Raw genomic sequence first — 8,681 nt, forward strand, 5'->3', positions numbered from 1 at the left:
TTTAAGTAGATGGTCTCTAAGATTTCTTAAGCTCTGATCATCCTGTGAGTCTACTCAGAGCCCAGCAAAACTGTTTGGGAGTTATCCAGGCCTTACCTTTCTGTTGTTAACACATTACTTCATCCCAAGATGGTCAGAGGCAAAAAGCCAGGTGGTTTCGTTTGTTTGTTTAGATGTTTGGAGCCCGTGTGAATCAAATCAGGGCTGTGGGTCAGATCCCCATAGACCATTTAACTTTGCATGTTCTGTGACCAGAAGAACAGCATTTGGTAATGGGGCAAGACAGTAAATTAACCCAATATAAGTTGATCTCAAGTCCCATAAAATGAATTCAGAGCACAGACCTCCTTCCTAATCATAGTAGCTTCTTACTCTGAGATGAAAAAGACGTCAAGAGAAAAGTTCCAACAAAATGTCTGATTTATCTGTAGTTTGAATTTGCTACCTCATTCTGCCTTCACTTGTCCCAGCTAACATGAGGTACCTGAAATAGGCTTTAGGGTGAGCCTGAAAAAAACAAAAACAAACAGAAAAATGAAAATTGGTTCCTGGAGTAGAAATATATTCATATGTAAGTGCAACTTATATGTATAATAGAATATTACTTAGTGATGAAATATAGTAGCAGTTTAATTCCTAGGGAAGCATCGTGGTTTGGAGGGAAAAGGTTAACAGGTCTGGGTTAAAACTGCTGCTGTTACTGGTTTTGCTACTTGAGCAGGTTGAGTCTCAGTTGCCTGATTTATAAAGTGGAGATATTAATATTGACCTCCTGGGATTATTGAGAACCTAGAGAGAGAGCATATGTAACATACCTAAATCAGTGTTACGTACATCCTACTCATTCTCAGTTCCCTTCCTGTAAATGTGAGTTCCCTTCCTGTCCTTACCACTACCTCTACCTCTTGCTTCTGATACATGATATGATGTCTATAGTGTTTTCTTAGGTCTCACTTTTGAGTCTTTTTTTATTTGTTCATTCATTGAACAAGTATTTATTGAATGCTGACCGTGTATAGGGTACTGTATTGAGGGCGGTGGTAGTGATGAGATCCTCCCTTTAAGGTACTTACAGCCTAGGGGGAGAGACAGTCAATCAAAGAGATGAATAATTATTACAGATTATTACCATGCAGGAAATAGGGTGCTGGGATGGAGAATCACAGTGATGGGTTTCCTTTGATAAAGTGGTTAAGGGAGACATCTCTGAGGAGGTAATAGTTAAGCTGAGAGCTAAAGGTTGAGGAGTGAACCATACAAAGAACATTGCATGAAAGGGTAGAAAGGGGCTTGGCTTGTTTTAAAAATTGCGAAGGGGCCACTGTGAGTAGAATATAGGGAATGGGAAGGACCACCCCGATGTGTGGTTGGATAGATACATAGGAGCCCGTTTATTGGGCTTTGTTCATTATGGTAAAGCGTTTGTATGTCGTTCGTAGTGAAGTCGGGAGCTATTGACGGTGTAGCTTTACTTGTGTTTATTTCTCACTCATGCTGCGTCTCCAATTTGCCGTCATATCCTAAGTCAAGAACCCAGGCTAATGGAGAAGCTACTCTGGGGCACTGTGATCATCATGGCAGAGGAAGAGGAAAAACTCAAGTATATGTCGGCTTTTAAAGTTCCCATTTGGAAGGGATCCCTGCCACTTTTACTCTCATTTCATTATCCAAAGAAAGTCACATGCCCCCACCCAACTTCACAATCTTACCATATACCAGGAACAGAGAATGGAGTAAGAATATTTTTTGAAAGAACTGATGAACACAGAAGGGGGGGAATGAAATTGTCACTGACGCTGCTCTGTGGAGAATGTACTGAGGATAGGGGGCTGGAGAGTGGGTGTCCAGATGCAAGAAGGTGGTGTCCTGGCCTAGTGTGCTAGAGATAGACGTGGAAAAGTAAGCAGAGGAGAGCTGACAGACTTGGTGACCGGATGTAGGGGCAAGAATGACTTTCAGTGACTGGCCAGGTGAATGGTGGGTCGTGACCGGAATGATGAGGAGACAAGCAGGTTTTAGGGAGAGTGGTTGAAATAATAAGCTCCGCTTTTGAACTTGTTAACTTTGAGACGCCCGAGAGATTTCCTAGTGGAGACACCAAGGAGGCAGTTGGATTTACAAGACTGGAGCTCAGAAGTGAGGTCAGTTTGGAGATATATATTCGGAAGTCGGGAGCAAATGGGTGGTACTTAACGCTACAGGAATGGATGCTACCACCTGGGGAGAGAGCAAGGGGGTTGGAGTAAGCCTGGAGGAACTTTGGCTTTTAGAGATCAGGTAGAGGAGGAGGAATCTGGCAAAGGGGATGAGAGAAGTGGAGGGAAATGTCCTGAGAAGAGAGTACAGTGTAACCAAAAAGTGGGAATGATCAACTGTATCCTATGCTACTGTGAGGTCAAGTAGGATGATGTCTGAAAAGCTTCTACTGGATTAAATTGGGCAACATGGAAGTCTGGTGATCACTACAAAAATCAGTTTCAATGGAGTAGTAGGAACAAAAACGAGATTGGAATTGGTTTCATAAAGAGCTATGAATAATAACAGAAAAGTTCCATATGGTAGTGACACATTCAGTTTCCACGTGATTAATACAGAGCAAGCGCATTAGCTAATACTTTTAATTCTAAATTAGGTCACCTTGCATGTGCTGTCCTCTGTACCCACCCTCACCAGTCTCTTCCTGCCGCCTATCCCCTGCCCACCACTTATCCACTTGGCAAATTCCTTTTCATCCTTTTCATGCCTTAGCTTTCAGGAAACTGTCCCTGTTTGCCACAAATAGAGCTAATCATTCCTTTGTAGTAATTTATTTCTGTCTCCCACCAAAGGGAGGGCAGGGAGCACTGCATCTCGGGCATCCATTTTGATTCCCCCAGCAGAGAGTCTTGGCTTACTGTCATTAAGTGAATGAATGAGATAAGCTGAATAACACTTTTATATCCACAGGGGACATTTCTGAGGATAGATACCTCGTCACAGAAATGCATTCTCTATTACAATGACCTTTTTTTGCCCTGATGATGAAAGAACATTAAAAATTCTCCATTAGCCTGACTTATCCTGGCCTCTCTTTGAAAATATTTGCAGCTTCTCAGAACAGTATTTCAACGTGAGACTGAAGAAGCCTGAAGTAATAAATATGAGAAGTCAGTTATTTGTGGTTTTATTACGTTTTTGTAAGTGGCCTAGTAAGTTGGTTCTGTGTGCATTAAAATCAGTAGTCTTGTTGCTGTACTTGTTTAGATGAATTCAGACTCTCAGGTTTCTACAATCCTTGTTGCATATGTAGAAAAACAATAATGGAGAGCATGATTAGGAAGCTGAGGGTAGAGGTGGGAGGGGCAGAGGAGTCACTGAGTCTAGATTCAGAAGAATCTAGAATCGAGTCCTGTCTTCTGGAAGCTAAGTTACGATATGACATTTAAGCCTTGCCAGCCTTTAGTTTCTTCCTCTGTGCAAAGGGGACACTGTTATGTATTTATTTTTAATAGTCTCATTAGGCTGAACACCTTAAGGGTAGCAACTCAGTTATTCATTCTCTGTGTCTCTAGTATTAACACAATGTCTGCCAGAATAAGTATCGATAAAAATTTCTCGAACAGAGGAGAATTAGACAGTGATCACTAAAGTTCTTTTAAAATTGTAATACACCTTGTCAAAGGTTCAATCACATATAAATATAAACTTCTGTTTTCCTCATATATGTCACCTTAGAAAAAAGAAATATGAAATTAAATCCTATAATTAACAGCTTTATCTTCTGAAACTTTAGCAGTTTCAGAAAATAATACATTTAGAGCAGCAGCCTGGTATAGTGGGAAAACTTGGGGCCCATCAGATGAAGGTTTTGGTCCTAGCTCTGGCACTTAAACAGCTCTGGGACCTTGAGATAATAATGACTCTGAGCCTATTTCTCCCTCTGTAAAAAGGGAGTAATAATGCCCACCTTGTTGGTTGTGAGGATTAGCAAATGTAGCTGTTAAAATGTCAAACATATAATAGGTAGTCAATAGATGGTGCCTAATGGTATTTGAGAAAAATTTTTTTAACATGAAGGAATTTATTATTTGGAACATTTTGTGACAATCCCTTGAGTTCAGATAATCAGCTGGCTTCGAGATTGGGGACAAGTTGCACTTTTTATTGACTGTCTACATTCTTACATTTTCCTTAAGAATCATTAAACTTTAATAGTCTCTGTAACTAAATGAATGAATATAGAATTATTTAGTTTGACGTTCAGAAGGTTTGCATTTCAGCCAAAGATTACAGTTCTAGCTGCCCATGGCATGGTTGCTTTTTGAACACAAAGAAGTTGCTTGATGTTATTGACTAGGGAAAAAAAAGTAATCAGCCAGATTGTACTTCTGGGTAAATTACTCTGTGGGATTGAGTTTGTTTAGAGACCACACTGATATGAATTAGGAATTTGGGGTATAGTACTAAACAGCTAATGAGGGCCCTGAAAGATTTATGCACTATCAGGAACCACAGCCATGTCTGGCCAAATTTTAGAGTTTTTCTCAATAGAGAGTTACAAAATCTACTGGAAAGGTCCAGTATTAATATCTATCTGGAGACTGCTGCAAACAAACAGCTCCTTAGTTCTTGGTAAGAACAGAGAATATTGGGCCAGATTTCTGGCCCTTAAGAAATGTGGCGTCTGATTCCATTTGGCAGAAAGTTTAATCTGGTATGGAATTTTAGCCAGACTTCTTGGAGAAATATATTTTTTAATGTATCATATCCAAAACTTACTGCAAAAAGTGATGTCCATTTAGTCTAGTCTATTAGTAGTCATTTAAATACTTTGTAAATATTCATAGTATTGTTTACAGCAGCGTGTAGTAAATGCTTTTAGTTCCTGAATTTGTGGCCATAACCTTTTATCTAAAATTGGGGGAAGTTCATCGTAGTCTGCTGTTCATTTAAAGTGCATGCAGAGACGCAGTACGTGCTGCAGTTTTCGAACCAGCTACCAAGTTGATTATTGTGTAATGCACCTTTTAGAATATGGCACCTTCTGTAGTGTACAGAGAGCTTGGTTCAAGGGTAAACACCTCATTAGAACTGAAATGTGTGGAAAAGAAGTTCAGACATGAAGATAGCAGTATAAGAGAAAGGTTAACTTAGGCGGGCTGAAAGGAGCCTTCAGCTTGGCAAAATGATATGCAAGGGTAGTGTGTGATAACAGTTCACAAATATTTGAAAGATGGGAAGACCAAAGAGGGGAAGAAAATATTTTGCTTCGTTAATAGAAATAATGGGAAGAAATACAGAAAGGGAAATTTCAGACTGAAAATCAGGTGAACTGCCTGACAATAAAAATTTGTCATGAGTGGACTGAAACCTCCAACCACAGAAATGTTCCTAAACCCAGCTGGCAAAATGGCATTTCGTTGTGGAAGATGTACTTCAACAGAGGCTGAGAAAGCATCTGAATAGGAGAAAATACTTCATTGACAGCCACTCTTTTGAGGATTTCTCCTTTTGTCATTTATCAAAAACGTTTTTTCTTCTATGGGTCAGAAAGAAGACTTGATCCTTTTAATATTTTTTATACCCTGACTTGTACCATGACTTACTAGATATCTTTGGATGAACCAGAAAGGAGTATTCAAAAGCTTTGAAGTTTTCAGTGTGTGAAAGTAGCCTCATTTTCTTTTCTTTTTCTTTTTTTTTCTTTTTTTGCCTTGTTTTAGTCCACTTTTTATTTAGCTTAAGGTAGAATTTTCAAGCCACGGGATGGTAGCTGCAATGTAGGAGCCAACTCTCATTGGAGTTGGAGCCTAAAGACCCGAGTTTGAATTATGGTCACCTGAGCAAATTACGTATCCTCCCTAAGCACCAGTTTCCTAAAATAAGGGGGGAATAATACTATCCTGCTTATTGTGAAGATTAAATGAAATGATGTGTGGGAAAATGGTACCATGTGCCAGTTTTAGTTATTAATGTTTGTATTAGTTTTTTATTGCTGTAACAAATTACCACAAACTTAGTGGCTTAACTCGACACAGATTTATTATCTCATAGTTCTGTAGCTCAGAAGTCTGGGTGGGGTTGCCTGATTTCTTGGCTCCAGGTCTCACAAGGCCAAAGTCAAACTGGCTACACTGGACTCTGATCTGAAGGCCCTGGGGGAGAATCTGCCCCATGCTCCTTCAGGATGTTTGCAGAGTCCAGTTCCATGCTGCTGCGGGACTGAAGTCCCTGTCCCCTTGCAGGCAGCCTGGGACTGTTCTCAGCTTCTGGAGACTGCCTGTGTTCCTTTCATCTTCAAAGCTAGTCGAGTCCTCACATTTTTAATCTCTCCAATCTCCCCTTCTGCCTCATCTCTTCTCCCCCTAGCCAGATAAAGTTCTGTGTTTAAGAGCTTATGTGATTAGGTTAGGCCAACGGGATAATCCAGGATAATCTCGCCATTTGAAGGTCCATAACCTTAATTACATCTGCAAAGTCCCTTTTCCCATATAGTGTAACGTATCACAGGCTCTAGGGATTAGGGTATGGACATCTTTGAGGGTTCATTCTGCCTACTTCACTGATGGTATTTTAGGGCGAGAAACGAACCTTACAGAGCCTAAGATGAGGTTCTCGCCCTGGAGGGTTTACAATCCAGTGGGGAATGAAATGAAAAACATAATACACAGCAAGGAAAATCCAGTAATCGTTTGTATGGGATATTATAAGAGCTCAGAAGATTTTATCTGTACCTGACTTGACCTCTGGTTTTTTTCCATTATACGCTGCTTGTTCTTGAACGTCTTTTTATCAAGATCCTTCTGATGGAATCCACATACACAAAACGACACCATGAGATTTGATTTCTAAATGTCCAGAAAATCAAACTGCTGTCATAGCTCAGTATTTGGGACTGTGCCACTTACTAAGGAAAGGTGTTGAGCCCTCACCTCCAAGTCAGAGGAATTGTTTTCTTCTCTGATGATGAATGAAGGATAACAACACTATCTCTCCTTGTCTTGTTCCTTATCTTCCTTTTTCCTCATCAACTCCCTTGAAAGCCTTCTTGTTCTTCACTCCTAGTTCTCTCTGGCCATAGGCATATCTTTACTCCTTCCCTCTTTTGAGTTTCTTTGTTATTAGTTTCTTTGAGTTTCTTTATTATTGAAATAGAAGGCACAGTACCGTGAGCAATGCAGAGGTTTCTGTTTAATTATTGCCACTTGTCATTTCTATTTTAATAATGTTTCCTGGATATATAGTCAGGTCTCTGTGATAGATTATAATAATAGCAGCTACCTTTTATTGAATACTTACCATGTGCCAGGTGTTGTGCAGAGTCCTGTACTTCCATTTTTCTCAGTTAATTTAGACATTCTGTATGGTGTAGATACTATTTTTATCTTCCTTTAGACCCAGCTGGGATTTGAATCCAAGTCTAAGTCCAAAGCTGGTACTTGACACCATGCACTTAAACAGGAGCTGATACTGAGGGGAAGTGTGGAACCAAAGCAGCGCAAATAGATTCAGGAAACCTAAATTTCAAACTCCACTCTGCCTTTATAGCCCTTCTGAAAGAGGATTTGCTTCTGGAGCACCGTGATTGCCTCCGTTTTCCACCAGAGACACTCAAAGTGATTCCTTCATATTACACTCCAGACAAGTGCTTTTAGCTTCTGTCTACAGCACTGGACAGCCACAGAGCAGGTGTGGGCATGCCCTGGCTTGGCATTCCTCAGAAGAGCCTATTTCTGTGTGTGTGTGTGTGTGTGTGTGTGTGTGCGCGCGCGCGTGCGCGCGCACGCGTGCATGTGTAGATATGTGGTGTGCCCTGTGGCTGGTCCCAGCAGTTACAGGAAACAGAATACCTTCCCCACAGGGCTGGGATGATTAAGATATTTAAGGATGTAACACAGTGCCTGGCACTTAGTAGGCACACAGTTTGTGCTGTTTCTCATTGTCCTTCTAGAATATTTTCTTTAGTTCATGGGTATTCAAGCCAGTAGACTCTTGTTCTAGCTCCACTTGACTCCAAGCTCAATGCTGAGGAGACACGAGATGCATGTCTGTGTTGGCCCCTGTCCAATCTGTGAATCATACCAACTCATAAGTTTGAGCTTAGAGAGAACTAGAATATGAGACCAAAGAAGGCAAAATATTTCCCCTTTCCAGTCTTGCTAAGTTCTTGAGTTTACTGATAGAATAGAAACGGACAGTCCTAGGTTCAAATGCAGGCTCTGCACTTACCTGCTCAAGTCACCTGCCAGTTTCCATCATGGAATGAACTTGGGCTGTGGGGAATGGTAAACCTGGCCATTTTACTTAGTTATTCAATCACTTATCCTTTCTACGCCTGTCTCCTTACCAGTGAATGGGGGTAAATGCCATTCTTGCAGGATTGTGAAGATTAAAGAGTAATGCATGTGGTACAATCAGGATGCAGCAGCGGAAGGCAGTGAAAGGTCTAGAGCCTTTACATAAGCCATTCATTCATTCATTCATTCATTCATTCAGGGCCTTGGCAATTTAGGTTGAGTAAGTGGTTCCAAATTTGAGTTATTTCTTCTCCCTCTCTAGCAGGAGGGCAGCCAGGTAAGGTAGCTGTGGGCCATTCATTCATTCATTCATTCATTCAGGGCCTTGGCAATTTAGGTTGAGTAAGTGGTTCCAAATTTGAGTTATTTCTTCTCCCTCTCTAGCAGGAGGGCAGCCAGGTAAGG

This window comes from Rhinolophus ferrumequinum, chromosome 9 (genome assembly GCF_004115265.2).
Source record: "Rhinolophus ferrumequinum isolate MPI-CBG mRhiFer1 chromosome 9, mRhiFer1_v1.p, whole genome shotgun sequence".
Lineage (NCBI taxonomy): Eukaryota > Metazoa > Chordata > Mammalia > Chiroptera > Rhinolophidae > Rhinolophus > Rhinolophus ferrumequinum.